This window comes from Delphinapterus leucas, chromosome 18, assembly GCF_059928025.1.
Source record: "Delphinapterus leucas isolate spDelLeu-1000000601 "Yukka" chromosome 18, BTC_Dleu_Yukka2, whole genome shotgun sequence".
NCBI classification, from domain to species: domain Eukaryota; kingdom Metazoa; phylum Chordata; class Mammalia; order Artiodactyla; family Monodontidae; genus Delphinapterus; species Delphinapterus leucas.
In genome coordinates this window covers 71776065-71803146 of record NC_143146.1, presented here as the reverse complement: position 1 = coordinate 71803146, position 27082 = coordinate 71776065, and the positions used below count along the sequence as shown (strand labels likewise).

Below are 27082 nucleotides of genomic sequence, written 5' to 3'. Positions count from 1 at the left end.
GGACGAAGGGCATTCCAGGAAGAGCAGAAGTCCTGAGGAGCGAGGGTGCTTGGCAGGATCGAGAAGAGGGAAGAGGCCAGTGTGCTTGAGTAGAGTGAGGCAAGGGAAGGAGAATTATAACGAGATCAGAGAGGTTGGCAGAAGCCAGATCACGTATGGCTTTGTGGAGCATAGTAAAGACCTTGTCTGTGCTTGAGAAAAACGGGAAGCCACTGGAAGGTTTCAGGCAAGGGAATAACACGGTCTAGTTTTTATATATTTTTTTGCGGTACGTGGGCCTCTCACCGTCGTGGCCTCTCCCGTTGCGGAGCACAGGTTCCGGACGCGCAGGCCCAGCGGCCACGGCTCACGGGCCCAGCCGCTCCGCAGCATGTGGGATCCTCCCGGACCGGGGCACGAACCCGTGTCCCCTGCATCGGCAGGTGGGCTCTCAACCACTGCGCCATCAGGGAAGCCCACGGTCTAGTTTTTAAAGGATCACTGAAGTGTGGAGAATGCAGTTGGTCAGAAATAGAAGTGCTAGTCTATAACAGTCTCAGTTAAGACAGGGTGACCCGCTGTGGAGGTGGTAAACAGCTGGATCACTTGCCTTTCCAAGGCAGAGCCAACAGGTCGTGTTGATGGTTGAAGGTGGGCTAGAAAGAGGAGGCAAAGATAAACCTTAGATTTTGTTGCCTGAACAAATGGGTTGCGCTATTTACTGAGATGGGACAGACTTGGGAGGGAGAACATTTAAAGGAAAGAACTTATTCAGTTTTGGATGCGTTAGGCATAAGATCTCTATTAGACTTCCAAGTAGAGATAATTTAATAGGAAAGTGCATCTGCCGTGTTGGGCCTCAGGAGAGGGCGCCGCTGGAGATACTCTTTTAAGAATTATAAATGCGTGGATCCTATTTAATGCCATGATATAGGATGGGGCCATTTAAGGAGTTAAAACAGCCCCGGGGAACAAAAGGGGCAGTTAGGAGGAAAACCAGATGAGTGGTGTCCCGAAAATCAGGGGAAGATCTATCAGATCTGCTGCTGGCTTGTCAGGTGCTGCTGGGAAGTAGAGAAATAGGACTGAGCCTTGACATTGGCTTTGGTAACAGGGACGTACATCCTTGGTAACTTAGCCAGAACAGTTCAGTGGAGCTGTGAGAATAAGTGTGAATGGGTTCAAGCGAAAAGGGATGGTGAGAAAGGGCAGATACAGGTACATTCTTTTGAAATGATCTAAAATATGCTGAGAGGTTCAAGTGTGTCTACATTCTTTTGAAACATTCACTTGACACCTGGTGGCGGAATGTGAGGTCAAGGTTTTTGTTAATGCTTTTAAGATGGGAGATGTCATAATATGTTTCTATATGAGGCTGAGTGTTCCAGGGAGAGAGACAACGGATGTTGTACATGAGAAAAGGGACAGTTGCAGGAGCACTTTTCTCCGGGATGAGGTCCAAAATAGGAGGAGGGTGTGACCTTAAGAGCTAAGAGTTTATCCATTTTAATACTAGGAAAAACAAAGTATATAGGTACAGTCGTTAGGAGATTTGATGATTAGAGGATAAGAAAGGTCTTGTGATTCTTTTCTTGGGAGATATAGTAAAATCAGCTGAGGGCGTGAGGGGAGGAGGGGTTGAAGATCAAGGAAGAGAGGCTTGAGTCTCCAGAGCTAATTGACTAGGGACATGCGGTGGGCTCGCTAGGCAGTGCTGAGAGCCCTCCAGAGGTTTATGGTCATAAACTCTACTGAGACCAGCTAAGATGGTGGTTTATTTCTCTGCAATCACGTGTGCTGCTCAGGTGCAGGACAGGGTAGGTGGGCAGTTGGAGTCAGCTGAAGTTGGAGGTATTGTCAGACAAAGTGGACAGAGAAGAGAAAAGGAGGTCAGGTTTTAGGAAAGGAACATGATGATATGGTGGATAAGGAGGGAGGTAGGGACATGGGACAGATGATGGTCATTTAAAAAGTGGTGGCACTCGGGCTTCCCTGGTGGCACAGTGGTTGAGAGTCCGCCTGTCGATGCAGGGGACACGGGTCCGTGCCCCGGTCCGGGAAGATCCCACATGCCGCGGAGCAGCTGGGCCCGTGAGCCATGGCCGCTGAGCCTGCGCGTCCAGAGCCTGTGCTCCGCAACGGGAGAGACCACAACATTGAGAGGCCCACGAACCACAAAACAAAAACAAGAACAAAAAGTGGTGGCACTATATGGGAAAAAAATCTGGAAAAGAATGGATATATGTATATGTATAACTGAACCACTTTGCTCTATACCTGAAACACAACATTGTAAATCAACTATACTCCAATATAAAATCAAAATTAAATTAAAAAAGTAAAAACTAAAAAGTGGTAGCAGATCTCAATGGATTGGAGGTGGGTTCAAAGAATGCCAGAATGGGACTCATGGAGGAAGTAAGCTTGTTAGACAGAGGTGTGCTTGAAACTGAGCTTTCAGACACGGTACAGTTGTGGGTGATGACAGGGTCTGAAGAATGACAAGGGAAGTGCAAGGCCAAGGTTGGGTGAGAAGTCCATGAAAAGTGAGGAGATACAGGAGCCAAGAAGCCAGGACGGTGTGTGGATAGTCTCTGGGCGGCAAAGACATCTAAATGGCAGCAGGAGTCCTGGCGGAAAGGAATATACAGTAAGCCAGGAGCTAAAACCCTCAGGGAAAGGCAGGAGACCATGAAAAGGGCGGATGACAGCAAAAGGAACAGCACAGGGGGTTCAGTCTAATGGTTTGTGCTTTAAAGGCACCGGAGGGTTATAAGGAAGATGGGGGAACCGTGGCTGAAATAACAGCAGGGAACCAGGAAGATAAAACAGCCACCACTTGACAGGGCTATTCAGGTTTCACCCAGCACAAAGGAAGGGAGAGACTGTTTACAGAAGTTGAGGACAGGAGAGGTCCTGTCAGTGACAGACCATGCACTCCAGAAGGCGCTGGGGGGGATGGCTAAGGTGTTGGTTGGAGTGAGAGATTGGGAGAGATTAGATCTAGAATTTAAAGTCCTGGGAGGATCGGAGTTCATAGGCTGACAGAGCTAAACAAGAGTGCAGGTTGTGATGGGATCTCTTGGGGACAGGTGTTTGGGAGGATCCTGAGTTCCAAATACAGCCTTCCTCTTGGGATTGGCCTCTTGGGCAGTTTGAAAGGTAAGGAAAGATAGGAGTTTTTTGAAGGGGGCCACAGGGAGCAAGGTGCCTGAACAAGGAGCTCTGTGGGAGCTTCAGTCCTGCGGTGACTGAATTGGGGTCTTAATGCTTTATACCTGCTTTTTACGTTTAAGGTATTAAACTTTTCCCCGGCACGTGGCAGTTTTGATTTCTAGTTGATTATCATTTTTAATGGTTTGACAAAAGTTTTACATTATTTTATAGTCTTTTCCCTTTGGTATTAAGTTTTGTCAAGATTACTTCTACTGCCCCAAATATATAAATATTGACATATTTCTTCTAATGAAACTAGGTTTCTTTTCTTCCTTTCTTCTTTTCCCTTCCTCCCTTCCTCCCTCCCTCCCTCCCTCTCTTTCTCCTTTCTTTCTTTCTTTCTTTCTTTTTCTTTCTCTTTCTTTCTTTCTTTCTTTCTTCCTTCCTTCCTTCCTTCCTTCCTTTTTCTTTCTTTTCTTTCCTTTCCTTCTTTTCTTTCCTCCCTCCCTGCCTCCATCCCTCTCTCTCTCTCCCTTTCTTTTCTTTCCTTCCTCCCTCCCTCCATCCCTCTCCCTCTCTCCCTTTCTTTTCTTTCCTCCCTCCCTTCCTTCCTTCCTTTCCTTCCTCCCTCCCTCCCTTCCTTCCTTCCATGAATCTTTAATTCTTTTGCAGTGTATCTTGATGTGGTGCCATGAGGTTTCTTTTCCCCCCCAACAGTATATTTGTTCAAATACCATTTATTGAATCACCTCACTGTTCTTTAACCATTCAAAATACACCATTCATATTATATCTTTCATATTATGTTAACAAGTATTCAATTCCTATAGTGTATTGAAGTTATGTGGGAAGAAACTTAGTGATCAGTTATAGAAGGCAATTAAACTGTAAATATCAATTTCCTAGGGGGGAAAAAAAGGCTAGGAGGAAAGTCTATCAAATTTTAGCCAATTTTTCTTCCAGTTAACATTATTGCAGTAATCCACTCTGCAAGTCAGAAAAAGTATATGAAAAGCAGAAGATACAGTTTATTAGAGTTTTGTTTCTTCCAGTTTTACTGAGATATAATTGACATACAGCACTGTAGGAGTTTAAGGTGTACAGCATAATGGTTTGAATTATATATATTGTGAAATGATTACTGCAGTAAGTTTAGTTATCTTAGTGTTTTCCTGGGTACCGCAAATGCAAACAACACAAAATGGACTAGTTTTTCCAAACTCAGAATCTGGGTGATCCGTGTCCGTATGTGTCATGGCAGGGGAGGAAGGGTGGAATCGAGCTGGCAGGTTAGAGGGAACATCCCAAAGGAGTGACCTTAAACTAATGACTTCTGAGCCGTTTCCAGAGGCATCTCCTCCTGTGGGCGCTCCTGCCGCAGGTAAAGAGCCCCATACCATTGGTGGCTCTGAAACAGGCCTGTTCAGTGAGCTTATCTGTGACTGTCTTTCTGGCCCTCCTTTGCTTTTCACCTCCAGGAGATCCTCACCCCTTTCTCCCCACCCGTGCTCCTTCAGGAAGCCACAGAAGAGGCAAAGGCGGCTGACAGGCACTACAGGGTGCTTCTGAGTAAAGCAGACCCACAAAAGGCGCTTATTAACTTCTGCAAGACAGCAAAGTGCCAAAGCGACAATAAATCTGGTACCAGAGAAGTTTAATCAGGAGATTAAATGTAACCACAGAAGCGAGAGGTCATCAGGAGAAAAGGAGCTCCTATGAAATACTTCAAATCTCAAAATGAAAATGCATTTTCTGTTTAGTTATTGCAGGCACTTAATAGCTTGATCAAGCACCCTTCTTGCCAGCTTTCTCATTATTATAACCTTCCCACTGCCTTTGGAGGCAGAGATGATCTAAATATGCTGAGAAGTTCAAGTGTGTCTACACCTCACCTGATACTTAAAACTCCCCCAGCCCCAAGGCAACATAAACGGGGCCTGTTCAGCAGGATGTCGAGATGTTTGAGTTGTAAACTGGAGTCCCAGTGATATGGACCTTGTGGTTACTGTAAAGCATCCCTGTGCTTGGTAACTAATAGGGAAATTCTATATTTAAAACTTCAGTTCTATATTTAGTTCTTATCCATTGCAGATTTTCACCTCTGTAGTGGTAGTATAGTGAATTCCTTTTTTTTTTAACATCTTTATTGGAGTATAATTGCTTTACAATGGTGTGTTAGTTTCTGCTTTATAACAAAGTGAATCAATTATACATATGTTCCCATATCTCTTCCCTCTTGCGTCTCCCTCCCACCACCCTCCCTATCCCACCCCTCTAGGTGGTCACAAAGCACCGAGCTGATCTCCCTGTGCTATGCGGCTGCTTCCCACTAGCTATCTTTTTTACATTTGGTAGTGTATATATGTCCATGCCACTCTCTCACTTCGTCCCAGCTTACCCTTCCCCCTCCCCATATCCTCAAGTCCATTCTCTAGTAGGTCTGTGTCTTTATTCCCGTCTTACCCCTATGTTCTTCATGACCTTTTTTTTGTTTTCTTAGATTCCATATATATGTGTTAGCATACGGTATTTGTTTTTCTCTTTCTGACTTAACTTCACTCTGTATGACAGACTCTAAGTCCATCCACCTCACTAGAATTCCAATTATAAAGCCAGCCTATGTTCTTGTACCGGTGAATATATTGGATAATTAAGTATAAATAAACTATCATTATGCTCACACATGTATATAATAATCTATGATCTACTTTGCAGTTTATTACTAAGGTAGTTGAAGATCTCCTTATTTTAAAGTGTGTATTTGATTTACTTGTTTAGGAATAACTAGTTTGAGTCATCTTTGACAGACAATAATTTTTGGTTTGTTTTTACTAAAAAAAAGAAGAAAAAAAGGCTCAATTCCTATGAGGGGGTGACTAAAATATGATAGTTTGCTGGGTGTCATTAAAGTAACTCCCAAGAAAGAAATACAAATTGGTATCTGGTGATGGTGTAAATCCCTATAGAAGGGATCCTGGAAGGATCACTATATTAAAGCCCTTCACAGCCAGTACCTCCAGTCGCTCCAGACTGTAACAATAAAGCATTAAATGTTAAAACCTCAAGGTAGTTTTTTTTGTCTCAAGTCCTTTATTACTAATTTTACATATGTAATTAATTGCTCAGAAAAAAAAAGAAAGAAAGAAAAGAACCTGGCTACTGACTTCTCTTTGTGACTTGTCAATACTATTAGACTCTTCTAGTTCTTTGTGTTACCTTAAAATCTTCAGTTTAGTAATTTTTCCATACCTAAACACTTTGGATTTGACATGCTTTATGACCTTTATCAGTAATTAGAATACAAATCCAATAAATAAAATACAAAGCCGGGCCTTCAAAATCGGGGGGCCAAGAACTCTGCTCCAGAGCCTCTGTGACTCTTGGACATTGTCAATAAGATTTTCTCTGTGAATGTGTACATTCTGGGGAGAGGGTCCTTAGCTTCCCATTCAGATTTTCATAGGGCTCTGTGGACCCCTAAGTAGTCTCTTGGGAAGTTTATCTTAAATAAATGAAGTTTAACTTAAAATGAAGATTGTTTCTGAGACTAGGTTCTAGATAAACTCCACGGTGGAGAACAGGCCACAAGTTAGGAAAGCTAAGAGTATGGACAATGTATAAGTTTTCTAATTTCAAGGTTTCTTTAAGACCCCTCCAAAGTCCCACATCAAGAAATGGTATCACCATTTTCTGGGTCTCCCAGGCTCTAAATGCGGGCTTCACCCTCAAACTTCCCTCCTGTTTCAGTCCCTAAATCTTGACCAGGCTTCCCTTGTATCAATCCATGCCTTCTTTCCTTTACCCACCTTAGCCCAGAGCGTCACTGCCTCTCCTTTGAAATATAATTGCGTCTAAACTGTCCTCTGATCTCTTATTTCTTATTGACGTTGTTGCCAACCCAACCACCTAAAATAGATTTCATTCTGTCCTGAAACAGAAACCTTTAATAGTGACTCTCTTACTCTACAGGGTAAAGTGCAGCCTCTTCTCTCTCTCTCTTTTTTTTTTAAGTTTTTATTTTATACTGGAGTATAGCCGATTAACAATGCTGTGATAGTTTCAGGTGCACAGCAAAGCGACTCAGCCATACACATACATGTATCCATTCTCCCCCAGACTCCCCTCCCATCCAGGCTGCCACATAACATTGAGCAGAGCTCCCTGTGCTATACAGTAGGTCCTTGTTGGTTATCCTTTTTAAATATAGCAGTGTGTACATGTCAATCCCAAACTCCGTAACTATCCCTTCCCTCCACCTTCCCCCCCGGCAACCGCATTCTCGAAGTCTGTGAGTTCATTTCTGTTTTGTAAATACATTCATTTGTATCATTTCTTTTAGATTCTGCAAATAAGCTATATTATAAGATATTTCTCTTCCTCTTACTTCACTCAGTATGACAATCTCTAGGTCCATCCACGTTACTGCAAATGGCATTATTTCATTCTTCTTTATGACTAATATTCCACTGTATATATGGGCCACATCTTCTTTACTCATTCCTCTGTCGATGGACACTTAGGTTGCTTTCATGTCTTGGCTATTGCAAACATGCTGCAATGAACATTGGAGTGCATGTATCCTTTTGGACTATGTTTTTTTCCTGGGTACACGCCCAGGAGTGGGATTGCAGGGTCATATGGTAGCTCTGTTTTTAGTTTTTTTTGAAACGATAACTCTTTTTTTAAAATTAACTAATTAATTTATTTATTTATGGCTGTGTTGGGTCTTCGTTTCTGTGCAAGGACTTTCTCTAGTTGCGGCAAGCGGGGCCACTCTTCATCGCGGTGTGCGGGCCTCTCACTATTGCGGCCTCTCTTGTTGCGGAGCACAGGTTCCAGACGCGCAGGCTCAGTAGTTGTGGCTCGCGGCCCCAGCTGCTCCGCGGCATGTGGGATCCTCCCAGACCAGGGCTCGAACCCGTGTCCCCTGCATCGGCAGGCAGATTCTCAACCACTGTGCCACCGGGGAAGCCCTGTATTTAGTTTTCTAAGGAACCTCCATACTGTTCTCAGACAGCCTCTTCTCTTGGTCTTCAGGGCCCTTCCACAAGCTAAGTTCGTTTTCACTGCTCCCTATTTAAGTACACTTTGTCCATCACCCCCATCATGCCCTCATCTTGTCCTGAAATTTCCCCAGCCTTAGATACCCCTCCTCTGCCTCTGGCCTGTCCAGATCTTTCAGGGTCATTTCAGATCCTCATGAAGACACCATCCAGCCCATCTAAGTTGACTTCCTCCTTCAAGGCCTGGGAACATTTTTCTGTATTTCTCATGCTGACCCTTCATCATATGCATTTTTATCTGACTGTCAGTCTCTGTTAACCACATACCCCGAGAAGGCAGGGATTGCTCTGGTCCTGAGCATGTGTCATGGGACAGGCCTGTGCTAGATGAACGGAGACATGGTTCCTACTCTCAAGAGGTTATATTCCTGTGCAGGGGACAAGTAACTCCCTGGTTTCAGGGTACTGTGATGCATGCGTGGAGGATGGACCTCTAAATCAGATGGAGGCAGTGTCAGGGGAGGCTTCCTGAGGGGGTAACTCTCAGCAGATGTTACCCAGGTAAGCAGAATGGGGGAGGGGGAGGGGCACATCGGGGTGTAGGGACAGGTGTCTGGCCGGGAAGGGGGTGTAAGTCAGCCTGGGCCATTCAAGGAACTCCTGGTAAGTGCTTATAACCTCTAAAAGGTCTCAAGTGGAAACTGGGCAGGAGACACAGCTGTGGATCATGAAAGCCCTTGTGCACTAAGCTCAAGAATTTGAACTGTGTCCTGAAAGAAATCCTTTGGACCCTAAATTGATCATTAATAACAGAAAATGGTCTCTTCCCTCAAGGAGCTTATAACCTAGTGTAAATATACTCAGCTTCAAGGTGGAAGGACATGCTAAGTCCCCATCACTTCAGTAATAGCAAATATTACACCTTCTTCATCTTGAAATGTGAGACTCAATTTCAACAGTGTATAAATGATCTTATGACAGAATTCCACTGCCACCCCCTCCCCGTTTCTTACTTCCACTGTAAGCTATCCTTTTTTTTAATTGAAGTATAGTTGATTTACAATGTTGTCTTAATTACTGCTGTACAGCAAAGTGATTCAGTTATACATACATATATATATACATTCTTATTTTTATACTTTTTTAAAATATTCTTTTCCATTATGGTTTATCATAGGATATTGAATATAGTTCTTTCTGTCACTGTAAGCTATCCTTAAGTGTAGGTGGCAAGTTTGGAATTTTGAGAAGCATCAGAAAGGCCCCTACCTAAGAACACTTTTTGGGGGTGGCTACCTGTCATTCTGCCTGGAATTCCACCATAAGTGCAATATTGTGTCTCCTTCCTGAGGGGTCCTAACGAGACAGTAGAGGATATTTTGTTATCAACCATAATTTGATAAATAATTGTCAGCCAGCATTTGCCAAGGCATTCCCTAGGAGACACCCTAGTGAGACAGTCAACTATTCCTTCTTCTAGGTCTCAAAATTCTATCCCTGATAAGAACAACCTAGAGAAAAAGCACCTACCACATGACCTCAATCTTGGCAGAAATGAATTACATATTTATGCTATCATATTATCATGTGGTTCTCTATCTTTATAGAAACTCGTATGTATACAGTGATATACATTTCAATTATTTCTCAATAAAATCAGAAAAAAAAGAAAGTCATATGCTTGAAAAATATTTGTGTCTTCTGTGAGCCGAGTTGAAAATACGTCATTTGAGACGTTTTAACAGGAACCCATACAAACAATTTCTGCTTGAGTTTAATTTCAGAAAAAAATCTGCCAGCAATCTAAAGAAAACGTTAAGGCTTTGCGTAGATTCAAGTCCTTGATCCCAAAGCTGTAACACAGCTTAATTCAGCAAATAGTTTCTTGGTATAACGGTGCCTCCACATACTTTTGACTCTGAGATGTCTCCTCTTGCATGTTCGCACCTGCATTTGCTTCTCAAATGCTTTTGGCCGCAGATATGGCAAAATTGAATAACTACATTTGCTTTTTGGTGGTATCAGATTTTCTGAGAGAAACCAATGGTATTTATTCATTCACCTGTCAATGGGCAATTGAGTGTTTTTTGTTTGTTTGTTTTTGCCATTACAATGTCTGCTGTTGATGAACAAGGTTGGGCAGGTCTCCTGAAGCATATATGCACAGTTCCCTCGGATATTCGGTAGGACTAGAATTAGCAATCCACCGGCTCCCAGTTCTGCAGCAGTGTCGCTCCTGGATTCACTGCGTTGGGCACCGAATACTATTAGGAGGACGTTGTCTTCCTCTATCCTAGAAACGTATCAGTGTCGTACTCCTATTTGATTAAAAATCTCGGAGCTGTAGTTTTAAAATGAATCCCCGTACAGGAAAACAAGCTTCTCCGTCCCTGGGTGGGCTCGAACCACCAACCTTTCGGTTAACAGCCGAACGCGCTAACCGATTGCGCCACAGAGACCCGGTTGCTGGGGCCGCGCTGCGGTGTGTACAGATTTCCGCGGCCGCGACGGCTCTCTCGCCGCCCTGGGCGTAGCCGCGCTGGCACCTCGGAGGAGCGCGCCGAGGAGGCGGCGGGAGGATTCGGGCTGCGGGCGGAAGCTCGGGTGGAGCCGCGGGGCTCCTCGGGGCCGGCGCGCGTCGCGCGGGCCCCGCCCCCGACGTGAGAGCCGGCCCCGCCCCCGGCTCCGGGGGCCCGTAGGGGACCGTCCCCTTCCTTGTGCGCGCTGGAGCGGTTGTTCCGGGCGGCCGCGCGCAGTGACAGTGAGCGTGACGACCACCCGGCCGACTGGGTGCCCGGCCGCGGAAGCTGGAAGGGGTGAGGTCGCGCGTGCTGTCCTGCCGGACCACACGCGCTCGAGCTGTGCGAGAAGCCCAGAGGGCTGTGCGGGCCTGGAGGATGGAGCCACATCCCGGAGCCCCCCGAGCTTTAGGGCAGTGGTCTCAGCCTTTGCGTGGTTGTGTTATTGCCCCTCTCCCTCTCCTTTGGATATTTCCTCCCCTAATCACCAACCCCCATAAAATTTTGGTACCATAGATACACCGCGTATGTGTGAATTTGCCCTGTGCACTTCTGTGATAGGTGCATAGAAAGAATAAGATTTTTTCACCTCAGAGAGACAATTTTCCCCTTGGCGAGGATAGGGCCAGCGTTGAGAATGCCTGGTTTGGGACATCAGAAGAGCCCTATGGCAGTTAAGATATGCCTTTAAGTTTGAAATGGCCTCTGCAGGGTCCCCCCCTCCGCGTTCCCTGACTTCTGCACTGAGGCCTTTGAGATCTGGAATGACCCGTCTCTGCAACGGCGGGGAGTGGGGGCCTTAGCATTAGTGCCACACCCTTAGAACTTCCTGGCTTTCAGTTTACTTTTGCGAAGCCAGATCTCTTGAGCTTCTTTGGGATCGCTCCCCTTGTCTTCTCCGCCCACAGAATAGGAAATTCACCCCAGCTCTCCACGTGCTAAATCCAGTCCTGTGTGTTCCCTGTTTCCCTTCAATTTAACTGTGAGGGACCCTCCTCCACCTTCTTCTCCTTCCCGCACCCCTTCCTGTCCCCTTCCTCCTGGTTCTTTTCTCATCATTTTAACCTTTTTTTTTTTTTTTAAGCGCACAGTTCAGTGGCATTAAGTACATCCACGCTGCTCTGCAGCCATCACCACCATCCATCTCCAGAACGTTTCCATCATCCCAGCCTGAAACGCTGCATCCGTTAAACATTGCTTCCTCCTTTCCACATCCACCCCATCCCCCCGACCTGGCAACCACCGTTCTACTTTCTTTCTCTATGAGCTTGATGACTCTCAGGACCTCATGTAGTGAAATTGTACAGTAGTTGTCCTATCTTGTTTCACTTAGCATGTCTTCAAAGTTCGTCCACATTGTTGCATGTGTCAGAATTGCATCCCTTTTTAAGGCTGAATCATATTCCATTGTGTGTATGCACCACATTTTCTTTACCCCCTTATCAGTTGATGGACACTTCGGTGGCTTCCACATTTTAGTTATTGTGAATAATGCTGCAGTGAATATGGATGTGTAAATATCTCTTTGAGACCTTACTCTCAGTTCTTTTGGGTACATATCCAGAAATACAACTGATGAATCATATGGTAATTCTGTTTTTAATTTTTCGTACCACTTTCCACAGCAGCTGCACCGTTTCACATTCCCACCAACAGTGCGCAAAGGTTTCTATTTCTCCACATCCTGCCAACACTTGCTATTTTCTTTCCCTCTTCCCTTCTTCCTTCTTTACTTCTGCCCTCCCTCCCTCCCTTCTCTTTCTCTCTTCTTTCCTTCCTTCCCCCTCCCTCCCTCCCCCTCCCTCCCTCCCTCCCTCCCTCCCTCTCTCCCTCCCTCCCTCCCTCCCTCCCTTCCTTCCTTCCTTCCTTCCTTCCTTCCTTCCTTCCTTCCTTCCTTCCTTCCTTCCTTCCTTCCTTCTTGTCTGTAATAGCCATCCTGATGCGTGTGAAGTGTTAACCTCATTATGGTTTTGATTTGCATTTCCCTAGTGATTACTGATGTTGAGCATATTTTTTTAAATTTCTTTTGGATCTGGGTTCTCCGACCCTTCTACTTGCTTCCTCCTAGCAAGAGCCAGCTCTGCTTCACTGAGGAGAAAGCTGAGTGATGGAGGCCAGCTTCTCATAAAGGGGAGAAGGGAAAGAGCTAAGTGGAGCTGCAGAGTTGAGCCTGTGCCGTTCAAGGAGAGGGGATGAAGGAGGAATCTTCTGAGTAGGACTATCTAGAGATCCTGTTGTCAGGAGGTTCTTGCCCGTCTGTGCTGGGCAACTTTTGGAGTCAGTTATGTTTAATCTGGTTCTGTGGAGTTATTTATGCATGTGGTGCTTATGAGTGGCGAACAGGTGAAGAAGGAATTGATGACCTCCACTTTGGAATTCCTGGAACAGATAAGGTTTTCCAAACTGCACCTTTAAAAGTTAGCTTAGGGCTTCCCTGGTGGCGCAGTGGTTGAGAGTCCGCCTGCTGAGGCAGGGGACACGGGTTCGTGCCCCAGTCCGGGAGGATCCCACATGCCGCGGAGCGGCTGGGCCCGTGAGCCATGGCCACTGAGCCTGCGCGTCCGGAGCCTGTGCTCCGCAACGGGAGAGGCCACAGCAGTGAGAGGCCCGCGTACCGCAAAAAAAAAAAAAAAGTTAGCTTAAACTTATACTAATTTAATGGAATTTTTCAATTGCATTTTCAGTTTCTTCTTAAGGACTGTGGGAAATTCTTTTTTTTTTTTTTGGCCATGTGGACTGCAGGATCTTAGTTCCCCCATCAGGGATCGAACCCGTCCCCCCTGCAGTGGAAGGGCAGAGTCCTAACCGCTAGACTGCCAGGGAATTCCCAGGATTGTGGGAAATTCTAATTTAAGTGTTTAAATGATGACCTCTTTCTCTCTTTCTCTTTCTTCTTGTGATTCCTCTTAAAAACACAGTGATATCTTTCAGATGTATAAGAAATAGAACCTTATCTTTCTATCACTCCATTCAACTTCTGTTTTGATTTCCTGTTCTGCTGCTGCGCCAAACGCAATCTCTGTCAATTCAGGATTCCCTCTGTCCCCTTCCCTGGAGTTGTTTCCAAGTGCTGAAGCTTTGGAGGGTGGCCACTCATCCGGTCCTTGAGTCACATGTGCACACAGTTTGCTGAAGAGGTAGTTTTGCTCCTATTGCAGGTCCCATTCCTTTCCCCACTGAGGGAAAGGAATATCTTGTGAAATTGGCTGTTGCATCTGTCATTCCATAAAGTCACTCCTGGAGCAGTCTTCTCTACTTATGGGACCTGTTATGGACTGAATGTTCGTATCCCCTCAAAATTCACATGCTGAAATCTGTTCGCCAATGTGATGGTGTTTGGAGGTGGGGCCTTTGGGAGGTATTTGGGCATGGGATTAGTGCCCTTTTAAGAAGAGGCTGGAGAGCTAGCTCCATCTTTTTCCTCCACATTAGGACAGAACACGAGGTCAGCAGTCTGCAACACGGAAGAGGCTCTTGCCGAAGCCTGACCCTGCTGGCACCCTGATGTAGGACTTCCAGCCTCCAGAACTGTGAGAAATAAATTTCTGTTCTCTATGAGTCACCCAGTTTATGGTACTTTGGTATAGTAGCCTGAGCTAAGACCCCAAACTTCCCTCTTCTCATCAACCCCACCTGGACACCCCCATTTCTCGAGCCCCAGATGGTGAGGTATACAAGTGGTTGCAAAAAAAATTTTTTTTTTATAAACTTATTTATTATTTATTTTTGGCTGCATTGGGTCTTCGTTACTGCTCACGGGTTTTCTCTAGTTGCAGCGAGTGGGGGCTACTCTTCTTTGCAGTGCGTGGGCTTCTCATTGTGGTGGTTTCTCTGGTTGCGGAGCACGGGCTCTAAGCAGGCGGGTTTCAGTATTTGTGGCACGCGGGCTCAGTTGCTCCGTGGCATGTGGGATCTTCCCGGACCAGGGCCCGAACCTCTGTCCCCTGCATTGGCAGGCGGATTCTTAATCACTGCGCCACCGGAAAAGTCAGGCTGTAAAATTTTAAGAGGCACCTGTGTGGAAGGGAGAAAAAGAAATAAACACTGAGTGTGCTTGAGTCCCAGCTGAAAGTCTAAGGGTGTCTTTTTAGTCATACTTGTTTGAAAATATTATCAACTTTTCTCTGTTAGGCTGAGCTCTGGGGTCTCTCTTGCTCCGTATTCATGTGGGTACAGTGCTTTTCTGAAAGGAACATGGCATTAATGGACCAATTATGTTTAAGTAATTATAGGTCCTTCTCAATTATAGGTCATTCCAGGAACTAGATGATTGTGTCCACTGAAATGACACCCTCAACTAGAAGCTCCCACTAAAATGTAGGCCCTCCAGGGACAGAGATTTTAGTCAGCTTTGTTCCCCGCTGAATCCCCAGCACCTACCACAGTGCTCAGCACATAGCAGGCACTCAGTAACTCCATGCTGAATAGATGAGTAAAGTAAAACATAAACCATAAAGGAAACTGGGAAAAAATAAAGTGTGATGGAAAAATTAAATTCCTAATATGTAAAGTGCATCTATCAATTAATATGGAAAAATACCTCTTTACAACTCAACTAAAAAATTCAGACAAACAAAAATGGGGACATGAACAGAAGATTCCCAAAAGAAGAAATACCCTCGACCAATATAATCATAAAAGTTTAACCTCACGAGTTATCGAAATCAAAATGAAATGAAGTAAAAAGTTTCCTCTTCTCAAATAGCAAAGAAGAAAAAGAGATACTACTAAAATTCTATCAGTGGCATAGTTACAGGCCATTGTCACACAGGACTGATGAGGGTAAACCTGGCCTATTATTTCTGGATAGCAGTTTGGTAACATGAACATTAAATGATGTTCATTCTAGAAATTCGATGTTAGAAATCTATCCTAAGAGAGGGACCAGGGATGTGGCCCAAGTTTTAAGTATATCATCACAGTATTATTTATAATAGTGATAAATAGGAAACAACTTAAATATCCAGCAACAGGGGAAAATGATAAATTGTGGTATATTTAGAAAATAGAGTATTAAAATATAGACATCAAGAATAATATTTTAAAACATATAGTCAGGGTAAAGTGTTAAGTAAAAAAAGGTAGGCTACAGAACACTATAATTCTAAAAATAGTATTTTCAAAGAATATTTGACAGCAGGGTTATGATGAGATGTTAAGTTAAAAGGTCAGATGGAGAACTGTGTCATCACGATAACTCTCAGCTGCATCTTCTTTCTGTGTGTCCCATGTTATTACACACTTTATACATAACGTCTCATTTAAGCCCATAACAAGCCTGTGGGGCAGATACCGTCAATATTACTCTTATTCTAATTTGGCGGGTGGGGGAATGGGAGCAGAGACGGAGCATCTGTTCAGGTTGCAGAGCTTGTGAGTGTGCGGCCGGTCTCCACACCTCGAGTCAGGCTCCAGCAGCTACGCTTGTAACCTTGACCCACACGGCCTCTCACATTGCATATGAGCACGAATCATGTGTGTGTGTACACATGAGTAGTGCGTATGGTTACCTCTGAGTAGGGATTATAATTTTCTTGCTTCCCCCTTTCCACGAGTTTCTCAAGCGTCTGCGGCAAGCTGTCCTTGTAAGGGGCCAGCAATGAAAGGCAGCAGAGGCAGTTTCCCTAAATTGCAGGTAGAGGGTGGTAGGTGGTTAGGCTCCGCCGATCTTCTCTGTCTGGGGGCAGAGGAGTGCCAGTTTGTGAGGTGGTAACTCAGGGCAGTCCCGTGCCTGCACACATGGGTCCCTGTCAAGCATGGTGTACCCGTCACGCTGCTCTCCCTTCTCCAACTCTTTTACCCGCCTGAGAAAAGGTGTCTGAGGGACACGGAGACCACTCCTAAGCGGAATTTTACAATGTGCGACTCTTAAGTAATAAATGTGCTTTCATTTAAGAACTGGTATCTGGGCTTCCCTGGTGGTGCAGTGGTTAAGAGTCTGCCTGCCAGTGCAGGGGACACGGGTTCAAGCCCTGGTCTGGGAAAATCCCATATGCTGCGGAGAAACTAAGCCCGTGGGCCACAACTACTGAGCCTGCGCTCTAGAGTCCGCGAGCCACAGCTGCTGGGCACGTGAGCCACAACTGCTGAAGCCCACGTGCCTGGAGCCTGTGCTCCGCAACGAGAGAGGCCCCCGCAATGAGAGGCCCGCACACCACAATGAAGAGTAGCCCCTGCTCGCCTCAACTTGAGAGGGCCCGCGCACAGCAGCGGGAACCTAACACAGCCAAAAATAAGTAAATTAAATAAATAAATTTTAAAAAAAAGAACTGGTATCTGAGATTTTAGGTGACTTTTTAAATTTTTAAAAAATTTATTTATTTATTTATTTATATTTTTTATTTTTGGCTGCGTTGGGTCTTCGTTGCTGTGCGCGGGCTTTCTCTAGTTGCGGCGAGCGGGGGCTACTCTTCGTTGCGGTGCGCGGGCTTCTCATTGCGGTGGCTTCTCTCGTTGCGGAACAGGGGCTCTAGGCACGTGGGCTTCAGGAGTTGCAGCTTGCGGGCTCAGTAGCTGTGGCTCGCGAGCTCTAGAGCACAGGCTCAGTAGTTGTGGTGCACAGGCTTAGTTGCTCCGCGGCACGTGGGATCTTCCTGGGCCAGGGCTGGAACCCGTGTCCCCTGCATTGGCAGGCGGATTCTTAACCACTGTGCCACCAGGGAAGCCCCATGATTGAGTTTTTGAAGAAAGAAGTTCTACAACTCTCCTTACATAACAGATGCTCAATAAAATTTTTGATGCTGTAGGCTGTTCTAGGTGCTCTGTTCTACTGCTGTAGCCCTCACTAACAAGGCTTACTTTCTGCTTTCTAATCTAAATATTGCTATATTTAAAAATCCTGTTTCTCAACTGAATCTTTTGTGAAGAATAATAGTTATTCTCGCTGGTGTGTTACCAAAGGCATGCTTCACCTTGGCCTAATTAGGATAAATGATAGCACCCCCTTTTATATTTAAGTCCAATTTTGCAATAAAAAATTGCTTATATGAGCATGGGGCTTATACAAAATAAAAATTGGATTTGTGCAATGTTCTGGAGACCAACAAACTAGAAATAATTCATTTATTCAGCACATATTTACTGAATCATTACTCTGTTCCCCAAAGAAGACAGAACAATGTCTTCGGGGTAAGAAATGATTTCATAAACACACCATAATAAGTGTAAACGTGAAATAAAGGGTTGATGTATTTGATTATATTTAAAATGTAGTAAAACTTTTGTTAAACGAATAAGCAAAAAATAAATTTAAAAGACAAAATCATAGACTGAGTGAGGAATTTGCAATGCACGTAAGCAGCAAAGCCTTAGTATGCAGAATTTATAAAGAATGCCTACCAATTAGCGGAAGACAAACAACAAAACAGAAAATCAGGCAAAACATTAATGGAGAGGAAATCCATATTGTCAATAAACTCATGAGAAGACACTACCCTCGTCTAATAATCTGGGAAACATAGAATCATAATGAGATGTTATTTCACACCCAGCAGATTGGCAGAATTGAGGAAGCCTGACAAACTCAGTTGGTGCTGTTTGGAGCATTTGGCCCTCACTTTCATCTGCTGTGGATGGAAATCAGGACACATGCCCTGGAGAACGATCTGTCAGTATCCTGGTGACACTGGAGAGACTCATTCCCTCCAATGCACGGGTTTCGCCTTGAGATATACATAGACAAGGATATGTACGAGATGGTGTCATCCAGTATTGTGCACAGTAGTGAAATATTTTTTTATTTTTATTTAAATATTTTTATAAGTCCTAGGTGTACAGCATTACAGTTCAACATCTATATACACTTCAGAGTGATAACAGGACAAGTCTAGTTACCATCCATCACCATGCACTTGGTCCCCTTCAACCATTTTCCCATCCCCTAACTCCTTTCCCCCCCAGTAACCCCAAATCTGTTCTCTATCTATGAGTTTATTTTTATTTTATTTCATTTGTTCATTTTTTTTTAGATTCTACATATGAGTGGAATCCACATATGAGAAATTATAAGGTATTTATCTTCTCCATCTGACTTATTTCACTTAGTGTTATGCCATCAAGGTCCATCTGTATTATCACAAATGGCAGTATTTCTTTTTTTGGCCGAGTAGTATTCCACTGTATTGTATATGTGTGTGTACGTGTGTGTGTGTGTACACACGTATATATATATATATATATATATATATATATCTCAATCTTCTTTATCCATTCGTCCATCTGGACACTTAGGTTGTTTCTATAACTTGGCTATTGTGAATAATGCAGTAATGAACATAGGGGTGCATGTATCTTTTCAAATCAGTGTTTTCGTGTTCTTTGAATAAATACTCAGAAGTGGAATATCTGGATCACATGGTAGTTCTATTTTTAATTTTTTGAGAAATCTCCATAGTGTTTTCCACAGTGGCTGCACCAATTTACATTCCCACCAACAGTGCACGAGGATTCCCTTTTCTTCACACCCTCTCCAGCATTTGTTATTCCTTGTCTTTTTGATAACAGTCATTCTAACAGGTGTGAGGTGATATCTCACTGTGGTTTTGATTTACATTTTCCTGATAATTAGCGTTGTTGGACATCTTTTCATGTGCCTGTTGGCCATCTATATGCCTGCTTTGGAAAAATGTCTATTCAGAAGACCCTGTGTCCATTTTTCAGTTGGGTTGTTTGTTTTTTGTTGTTGTTGAGTTGTCATAATAGTGAAGCATTTGAAATGACTCAACTTCATCAAAAGGATGGTGGATAAATAAACATGGTATATTTAAACATTGCAATACTATATAGCAGTTCTAATAATGAATTGGGTCTTTACTTACCAGTGTGTATACATTTTCTAATGTGATGTTGCACAAAGGATAGGTACAGTACATTACCATTTCTATAAAAGTAGTCAATAGACAAAGCAATGCTATGTATTATTTATGGATACATGTACATGCGGTCATAATGTGAAACATGCATAGGAATGATAAAAACCAAATTCAGGGAAGCAGATACCTCTGAAGAGGCAAACAGGAGAGTAGGGTCATGGAGACAGAAGGCTCTCCCATTGTCTGCCACCTTTTGTTCCTGGAAAAAAACTGAAGGAGGTATAGTGAAATCTTAGGATTTGATAGTGTTCCAGGGTGGGTACGCAGATTTTTGTTATTTTTTTTTTTTACTGTGGGAAAAAACCACATAAAAAATTTACCATCTGAACCATTTCTAAGTATACAGTTCAGTAGTGTTAAGTATATTCTCATTGTTGTGTGAAGAGCTCCAGAACTTTTTCATCTTGCAAAACAGAAACTCTATAGACATCAAACAACAACTCTTTATTCCCCGTCCTCCCAGCCCCTGGCAACCACCACTCTGCTTTCTGTTTATATGAATTTGCTTCCGACTCTTCATATGAGTGGAATCATAACAGTATTTGTCCTTCTGTGACTGTCTTCTTTCACTTAGCATAATGTCCTCAAGATTCATCCATGTTGTAGCATATGTCAGAATTTCCTTCTTTTTTAAGGCTGCATTATATGTATATAATATGTATATATGTATGTACATGTGAATATATATCTGTCTAGACCACATTTTCTCTATCCATTCGTCTGTCAATGGGTATTTGGGTTACTTCCACCTCTTGGTCGTTGTGAGTAATGCTGCAATGAATAATTTGCGATGCGTGTGTAAATATCTCTTTGAGATCCTGCTTTGAATTCTTTTGGATATATACCCAGGAGTGGGATTGCTGGGTGTACAGTAATTTTATTTTTAATTTTTTGTGGAAGCTCCTTACTGCTTTCCATAATGGCTGTGCCATTTTACATTCCCACCAACAATGCTCAGGGGTTCCAATTTCTTTACATCTCGGCAAACGCTTGTTATCTTTTGTTCTTTTGATAGTGACCATCCTAATGGGTGTGAGGTGATACCTCACTGTGATTTTTATTTGCATTTCTCTGATAATTAATGATGTTGAGCATCTTTTCAGATGCGTTTTGGCCATTTGTATATCTTCTTGGGAGAACTGTCTCTTCAAGTCCTTTGTCCCCTTTTTAAATGTGTTACTTTTTTTGTTGTTGTGGTTGAGTTGTACGAGTTCCTTATAAATTCTGGACGTTAACCCTTTATCAGATGTATGATTTGCAAATATTTTCTCCCGTTCTGTAGGTTGTTATTATTTTAACTGATTTTTGTGTTTGAAATATTTCATAACAATATTTTAAAAGGCAGGCGAGAATTCCTTATCAAAACCATCGAAGACACGGTTGTTGCAGATATAATGCCTTATTCTAATTCTGTCTTTCTTTCTTGGGAGTTTCATGTTTGACTTGATCGTACAAGTTGAGAGTTTGTATGAGTTTGTATGTAAATGGGAAGATTTAAAATACTGCAAGATGTAAATTTTCTTAAAATTAATCCATACATTCAGTGCTATTAGGGGAAATCTCTATGTGTAGTATAATATATATACACGTACATATATGTGTATTTGTACAAGAAGATCTTGAAAGAGACACACTAAACCACTTAATAGCTACCTTTGGGGAGTGGGGATGCATCAAGGTTTCGACCGTTGCCAAGAGTCCAGGAAGGGCCATGATTTGTGCTGAGCATTGCTCTCTGGTAATGGAAGAGAGTTCCTCAGGCGAGTGGGTGAAACTGGCCTGATGCTGGATGGTCTCACTGGGGCCTGTTGCTCTAGCCCGGGTTTGCATTCTTTGGGAGACATAATCTGCTACAAGGCTCTCCCATTTGGGGGAAGCGCAAGTTCCCAGACGTTTGCCTCTCTTGGTTGGGGCCTCTCGAGTTAAATGATAAAATTGAGGTGATGGTTTAAGTGATACATACAAGGAACGTGGCAGAAAATGCTGAGGTTTGAGAGCTTACGTTGGGTGGGGAGGAGGGAGGAATGAAGAGGAGTTCTGGGGATGAGAAGGAGACTGAGTGGGAGATACAACAGCGTGAGTGGGGAGGACCTGTGTGCTCGGTGGGCTGGGGCTTTATGTGGGGCTTACAAGGGATCCAATGAAGAGTCCCAACCCTGACAGTGAGCTAAAGAAAATAGCATTTTAACATCTTTCGTTTTGCAATGAATGGTTTACAGTCTCCAAGGCCTTTTAACATACATTTCTTATAACAGCCATGCGAAAGCAATGAGGCAAAAAAAAAGTCAGTGCCCATTATGTGAATTTAACTGTAATGATAGAATGTAGGGCTCATCTGCCAGTATTGTAAGGCCCAGTATTTTTTCAGACAGTATTTGGGGCACTAGCTTACAGGCAACAGAGCACAGTGGTTAAGGTTGTACCCTTGCTAGCAGGCTATTCAAATTCTGTCACCACTTACTACCCTGGGCACCAGGGCATGTTTCTTTACTTCTCTGCCTTAGTTTTCTCATCTGTAAAATGGGGATGATGATAAAAAAAACACCTAGACCTTAGAATTGTTATGAGAATTAAAAGAAATAGGCAAGTAAAACTCTCAGCAGAGTCCTGGCATCCAGTAAGCATCAATAAGTGTTTGCTCTTATTGTTACAATTACTTGAAGTGGTCCCATCTTATAGCATCTTCTGGACACTTTCTGACCAGGTAGCTCCTGTCTCCTAGTAACTGACAAACACTGCTGAGTCGTAATAAGCAGGTGTTTGATGCCTATGTTGTGACTGAATTTCCAAACCTCATTACTCGAGACACAATTCTCCTATTTGATTTTTTCCATTTATTTATTTTAACATCTTTATTGGAATGTAATTGCTTTGCAATGTTGTGTCGGTTTCTGCTGTGTAACAAAGTGAATCAGCTATACGTATACATGTATCCCCATATCCCCTCCCCCTTGCGTCTCCCTCCCTCCCTCCCTATCCCACCCCTCTTGGTCACATCCATTTATTTTTGTTACAGTAGTGCATGTGCGTGACGACAGAGCAAATAATACAGAGCAGGTTATAGTGGAAAGTCATGGTCTCCCACCTTTCCTTCCCCGCCATGGATTCACAGCTCAGAGACAAGGTTCTTTCTCCCTTTCTCCCTCCCTCCCTTTCTTTCTTTTTTTTAAAAAAACCGTTTCTTTATTCACCTCTGCTTCTGGTTACGCTGATAACTCAAGACTATATATGTGTTATCACCTGTACTGACCTATTTAGAAGGCCTTGACATTAACTTTTAACATTTCAATATGAAGATTTACTTTGCAATGTCCCAGTCCACCATCCCCTTCCCAGTATTAATATTCATATTTGTGGTAGGCAGACTTTTAAAATTTATAATCACTCTTTTGTGGTTCTCTGAATGTTCCATTTTTATAGCAACCTGTTATTGTTGCATGGGTACAGGCAGGCTGGGAGGTCTCATGGGTCAGCCTGCAGGACTTTTCACTTAATGCCTGGCTCTCAGTATGGTATCACCAGCTGCAGCTGTGCCTGGCCCTGAAGTGGAGCCCCTCATTTGCCTGGAGAGCCCCAGTGGTCTGCCTGCATATGACAGGAAAAGTGAGTGCCTGATGTGAGCTTCCTCGGCCGTTGTCTATTTTCAGGCAAAGTGTCTCCACCAATTAGGACTTCAGACTCAGAGCTCTGGGTAAGGTGGGCAAAAAGAGGGATGTCGGGCTGCAGGGGCCTCCAAATAAGGGCCCAAAGAGGCTGAATTTTGGGGTGAGCTCTCCTTGAATATTTTGTTCAGTATCTTTGGGTTTTGTTCTGTTCTGTCTGCCAGTAAATGCTGGCTCTCTGGGCAGCGGTGGGGAAGACGGTGTCTAAAAGCTAGTTGTCCATATGAGGCATTCACATAATCTCTCTCTTTCCAGCCCACGTCCTGCTTCTGCCCTCTAACCCAGCTGCTGACTCCAAGCCCAGAAACATGCCAGGGTTCTGTTAGATAGATCAGCTGCCAGCATCTCTGCAACAACTACAGAAAATTCTAGACTGTGTTTTCTCTTCAGGCTTTGTCGGTCAACTTGCTTCATTGGTCTTGCATCTTCCAAAAATGTATAGATAATCTCTCTTATGTGGGAGTGGCAGAAACTACTAGTTGACCACCTAATATTCATATTATTGTGCTTCCTTACTAACAGAACCCCTGCATTGTTGAGAGTGGCAGCTTAATAATACATCCCATGTCAATGGAAGTCATGGGAGAGACTGCCAAGAAAATTCTTAGAAGAGACAGACTCAGCTAGCTGTTCTTTCTGTTTATCTTTGCCCCTTCCTTCTCCTTCCTGTGTGGAATAGGGCTGTGATGCCTGGAGCTACAGCAGTCATCTTGGCACAATGTGGGAAAGGACAAGAAACTCTCAGAAACCTTAGCCCTGGCATTTCTGTATATTTCCAAATATTTGCTCCCCTATAGGAGTGTTAGATATTTTTGCCTGTTGCTGTGGGGCTGTAGGAGGAGTATGCTTCCCTGCCTCATTGTCAGGTTTGGCCATGTGACTTGCTTTGGCCTATAGAATGTGAGTGGGAGAAACTTGAATGTTTCTACCAGCATGTTTCTACCAGCGTTTTTGTTCTCTTCCCTTTGCTATTAGGAAGGCATGTCCAGGATAGAGGCTGTTCTTTCAGCCTGGATTCTGTGATGAGAAGACATCTAGAGGAGACCAGTAACATACAAAGTGAGTTAGAAATAAACCTTTGTTGCTGTAAGCTACAGAGATTTTAGGTTACCACAGTATTGTCTAGTGAAAGTTGACTTATACAATATGTAATAGGATAAATAAATATGTGGAACAGGATGTTAAGTGTTGGTGTTGCAAAGCTGAGGGAAAAGGGTCAAATGTGCTCACACATTCTAAAGAGAGATGCTGGCTCAACCTGCCGCATTTACGTGATTTAGGGAAACTAGTCCTGAAACTCTCCATTACCGCTACAGTTTGGATCCTCTGGGGAACAGACACTGAGTTATGAGTACAAGAGGTTTATCGTGGGGCGATGGCTATAAAAGATGATGGAGGTTGCAGGAGTGGACGGGGAACCTCAGACTGTGATGGAGATCTGACGGAGCACTGGCCAGCCCAGTGGGGAGCGCTGGACCAAAGATGGCGCATTAGAGGAGCAGCACATGGGGCAGAAATGGCCAGGCCCTGTCCCCCTGATACGGCTCGGAAGTGACCCCTCTGCTGGGGAGTTTGTGTGTCTGTCCCTTCGAGTGGGTGGTCCCTCTCCAGATGACCTCCTACAACTCCAGTCGGTCCTGTTTCTGGCAGCAGGACAGCTCCTGCCTATGTCTGCTTGGATTTCTCGACTTCAGGCAGCCCTCTGGGCAGGGACCCTTTCAGGCTTACAGCAGCTGCCTTCCACTGTGCCTATTTGGGAAAACGCTGTGCATCTCTTTCTTATTTGTTAAGTTGTGGTTAAAACACACACACACACACACAAACCAAAAAGAACCCCCAAAACCCACATACCATAAACTTCACCATCTTAACCTTTTTTTTTTTTTTTTTTAAAATAAATTGATTTATTTTTGGCTGTGTTGGGTCTTTGTTGCTGTGTGTGGGCTTTCTCTAGTTGCGGTGAGCAGGGGCTACTCTTTGTTGTGGTGCGCGGGCTTCTCATTGCGGTGGCTTCTCTTGTTGTGGAGCACAGGCTCTAGGTGCGTGGGCTTCAGTAGTTGTGGCTCGCAGGCTCAGTAGTTGTGGCTCGCGGGCTCTAGAGTACAGGCTCAGTAGCTGTGGCGCACGGGCTTAGTTGCTCCACGGCATGTGGGACCTTCCCAGCCCAGGGCTTCATCCCAGGTCCCCTGCACTGGCAGGCAGATTCTTAACCACTCTTCCACCAGGGAAGCCCTTAACCATTTTTAAACGTACAGATTAGTAGAATTGTATGACACGCACGCCTGACATGTATATACATAGAAGAAATCCTGGAAGGCTCCGTGCTGAGGTGATAACAGAGGTAATCAAGGGGTGATGATAGGTGTTTGTCCGTTTGTTTATTTATTGATTACATCTGCTTTCCAATTTTACTATAATAAACATGTACAATTTCATTATCAGAAAGATAAACTGCAAACATTAGTTTTTTTTTTGCGGTACGCGGGCCTCTCACTGCTGTGGCCTCTCCCGTCGCAGAGCACAGGCTCCAGACACACAGGCTCAGCGGCCATGGCTCACGGGCCCAGCCGCTCCGCGGCATGTGGGATCTTCCCGGACCAGGGCACGAACCCGCGTCCCCTGCATCGGCAGGCGGACTCCCAACCACTGCGCCACCAGGGAAGCCCCAAACATTAGTTTTGATTGAAAAAACTGAGCCCAAGTCTTGCTTCCCAAGGCTACACCCTTCGGGCTGTCCCTGGCTGCTTTCCCTGGAACCATCCCACTGTGCAGGGGGCGTAGTCCACAGCCCGGATGCTGACCTCGGCCTGTGGGGCCTCCCTGGGCAACCCCTGACTCTCTGCTCTTGGGTTTTGGGGCACACGTCACTTCCAGGAGGAAAGGACGGCCGCCTTGCCTTGGACATGGGTGATGACTCACAGAGCGTGGCTGTTTTCACCCTGGAGGGCTCGATGAAAAACCTGGTACAGGACTTCCCTGGTGGTCCAGTGGTTAAGACTCTGCGCTTCCACTGCAGTGGGTGCGGGTTCGATCCCTGGTCAGGGAACTAAGATCCTGCATGCCTCGCGGCCAGAAATTAAAAAAAAAAAAGACCCTGGTAGGAGGAATGTAAATGAGATCAGGACTTATCTGACATTGGAGAGGATGCTGAGAGGACAGATGGTCAAAGTCTAGCTCAGGGAAGAGTCTCCTTTGGAGCAGGATGAGGACTGGCTCTTGGCAATGCAGTTGAGCCCAGACGCAGGAGCAGAAGGAAACACACGGCACAGGGAGGTGGCAGGAGAGAGGGAGGTTACAGAGAGGGCAGCAGGAGAAGGGCTGGAATGACAGTCATTCCAGAATATAGAACAGAGGAGCCGCGTCAGGACGCCCCCATGCCAGGTTCAACTTTCACACCCCAGATTAAAGGCCATGAGGATCTTTATACTTCCTGTTAGATGTCACCGGGTGGTGACCCAGAGTCCTGAACTGGATGACAGCGCCCCTCCAGTGCTGTCTAAGCACACTCCTTTCCTGTAATCATTCCCACATAGCATTTTATCACCTTTCTTGATTAGTCTTAATATAATACACGTATGAGAATATCTTCCCTTTTGAAATATTTGCGTTTCTTTCATTGCTTCGGAGGCTGTGCATTATGTTGTGTGGTGATTTGCTCTGCCAGTAAACGTGTAGTCCTACCATGAGCATGTTTTATTTGTGTAATAAACCAACATAGAAAATAAAGAATGCGCTGACTATGAATTAGACTTACTGATAGGTACCAGGATGACAGAGGTGAATGAGATGTGGTCCCTGTACTTGAGCAACTTGCAGTTCGGTTGGGAGACTGGGCATGCGCGTTAAAAGGATTAAAGTAATAAAAGTGTTTATTAAGTGCTGGGTGGGGGCCA

General features: G+C 44.4%; 1 long non-coding RNA gene and 1 other non-coding gene across 2 annotated transcripts in view; one reads left to right on the top strand and one right to left on the bottom strand.

Annotated features, from left to right (window-relative positions):
* Positions 1-10523: 10523 nt before the first annotated feature.
* Positions 10524-10597, bottom strand: TRNAN-GUU (transfer RNA asparagine (anticodon GUU)). Its single transcript has one exon. It is a non-coding gene; the product is annotated as a tRNA-Asn (tRNA).
* A 178-nt stretch (positions 10598-10775) lies between these two features.
* The window catches only part of LOC111175207 (uncharacterized), a 33830-nt gene continuing 17523 nt past the window's right edge, over positions 10776-27082 (top strand). Inside the window, exons 1-3 of the long non-coding RNA XR_002644657.2 lie at positions 10776-10954; positions 14090-14187; positions 18625-18665. This is a non-coding gene — a long non-coding RNA (uncharacterized LOC111175207). The remainder of the gene's footprint in view (positions 10955-14089; positions 14188-18624; positions 18666-27082) is intronic.